Raw genomic sequence first — 2,420 nt, forward strand, 5'->3', positions numbered from 1 at the left:
ATTGATAGAGAGAGTTCAGGATCTGCCGTCGCTGCTGGTCGAATCTTCTGTCCTCACTAGGCGTGCGTGCCGATCTTTCGACCAATGGTTTTCGTCGCAGAGGAGCCTTCGCGGGTGGAAGACTCCGAGTGTCGCGTTTCGCGATAGAGTAATTGAGAACCTGACCCAAGTCGGTCGGCAGCCTGAGACTCGCGAAACTGATAGGCGCAAGATGAGACGGCAAACGTTTTTATTGTGAGAGATTCGCACGAGATTGATTGCCCGTGATCGAGAGGATGAGCTTTTATCTCCGCGGTTCCAAAGCTGGCGATCAGTGATTGGTTCGGCCTCGCGACACCTCGACAGGCTTTTATTGTTTTGTTGTTGATATGTAGATCTTTGATTCCGCGATCCGAATTTAAGATTGCCATAGTAACCAGCGAGCAAACACAATAGATCGAAGTGTCGCGAGGCCGAATGTTTACCGGCGAAGCCGGTCACCGGTATCACACACAGAAATTGTATATCATTTACCTCTCGAAAATTCTAAATAGAATCTTCGAGAAGAACAGGTCGGTCGAGTTGAGGGAATCGCGAAAGGCGACAACACTTTATGAGAATATGAGGCGAGTCCCGAACAGATAGCGAAAATTTACCTATTTCCACAGTAACAGTAACCTTGGAATTAATAGAAAACGTTTCCCTAGTAGGATAAGACAAAAAGCTATTTCCGACTTTAACCCGTTTTCTCGGAACTCCAACTATTCTTTCACTAATAATACAAATATCCGAACCTGTGTCAACTTTAAACATACACAACTTTTCATCAATTTTTCCCTGATAACAAAAATTCTTATCTTGAATACGCTTAAAACTGAAACTTTGTAAAGCCGAGGTCTTGTTTTCCCTTACCGAACCGACCTCGTACCTTTCGGTAAGTCCTCTTTTGAATGTTGGTTTTCGAAAACCGGACATTCCGCACGAAGATGTTTCGTGCTTCCACATTGCCAACATTCTCTTTTTGGCAAATTATGAAAAGATTTCGACGTTTTTGTTTTAAAAGAATTTTTTTCTTGAAATTTTCCATTTTGTTCAAATTCATTAATACTTCTTAAAATTTTTCTATTTTCAAAATGAGAATTGTTATAAGGCATTTTCCACCTTTATTTAGATTTAAAAGAAAAAGTTTCTTTAGGAAATCCATTTTCTCGAATACTGCTAATAGCTTTAGCTCTTTCCATAACGACTTTCAAAGAGTTATGATTTTCTAATTGTAAAGTTTGGTTCAAATAATTATCATTTAAAGCAATTAAAAACTGTGCACAAGCTATTTTATCTCGAGTTTCAAAAGAGCTTTCAGGATAAATTAATCGAGCTAAACGTTCTAAATCAGCTCCTAACGAAGAAAAATCTTTACCAAACTTTTGCCTTCGATTGACGAAAAGAGTATAATAAGACTGTACAGAAAGTCTATTTCCGAAAAACAATTCCAATTTTTCTTTAAAATCCTCGAATTTTAAATTCTGCAAATCCGAAAAAGATTCTAAAACAGAACGCGCTTTTCCTCGTAAACAAGACGCTAGTGCTACGACCTTAGACGAATCCGACCAACCATTAGCTTTAGCAATCAAATCAAATTGCAACAAAAATTCGTTTAAAGGGGCACCCCCATCAAAGACATCCGACTGTAATTTATAGCCTAAATCATTTCTCTCTCTATTTTCTACACAACTTGGCTGGGAGTTTTCATTTCTTCGTTCGGACAAACGATCTCGCAGCTCCTAAAGCTCCTGCCGATCTTTTTCTCTTTCCTCGCGCATTCCCCGGAGCTCTTGCAATACAGCTTGTAGCGTCGTAGCATCCTGAGAATGAACTGCTTCAAGTTCCTGAGCCATCGTCGTTTGTCCTCGCGTTTTCCTCGGCGTATTTATTATTGCGACATTTTTCGCTTTAAATCTAAATAAAGGTGGAAAATGCCTTATAACAATTCTCATTTTGAAAATAGAAAAATTTTAAGAAGTATTAATGAATTTGAACAAAATGGAAAATTTCAAGAAAAAAATTCTTTTAAAACAAAAACGTCGAAATCTTTTCATAATTTGCCAAAAAGAGAATGTTGGCAATGTGGAAGCACGAAACATCTTCGTGCGGAATGTCCGGTTTGAAACGAAAAGAAAAATTCACACGCGTTGTTCAAATCCCGGACGAGCCCCCAAAATGTTGCACTCGCGAGTCGAGAACGTCGCACTCGCGGACGCGGAGGAAATAAACAACTCGAATATATAGAAAAGAAAAAAACGTTAATGTGAAAACTAGATTCTCGACAGAGTCACACGTCTAGTTCGCGCGCTAGCCGTTTCACAACTCTCTCTCTCAGCTGTTGTTTGTCAACCGCTCCATGACAACCGTACTCCGGCTCAGGACTCGCATGCATCCTGAAC

The sequence above is a fragment of the Odontomachus brunneus genome, unplaced genomic scaffold (genome assembly GCF_010583005.1).
Source record: "Odontomachus brunneus isolate Ranch 3 - 2012 unplaced genomic scaffold, Obru_v1 Obru_scaffold_383, whole genome shotgun sequence".
NCBI lineage: Eukaryota > Metazoa > Arthropoda > Insecta > Hymenoptera > Formicidae > Odontomachus > Odontomachus brunneus.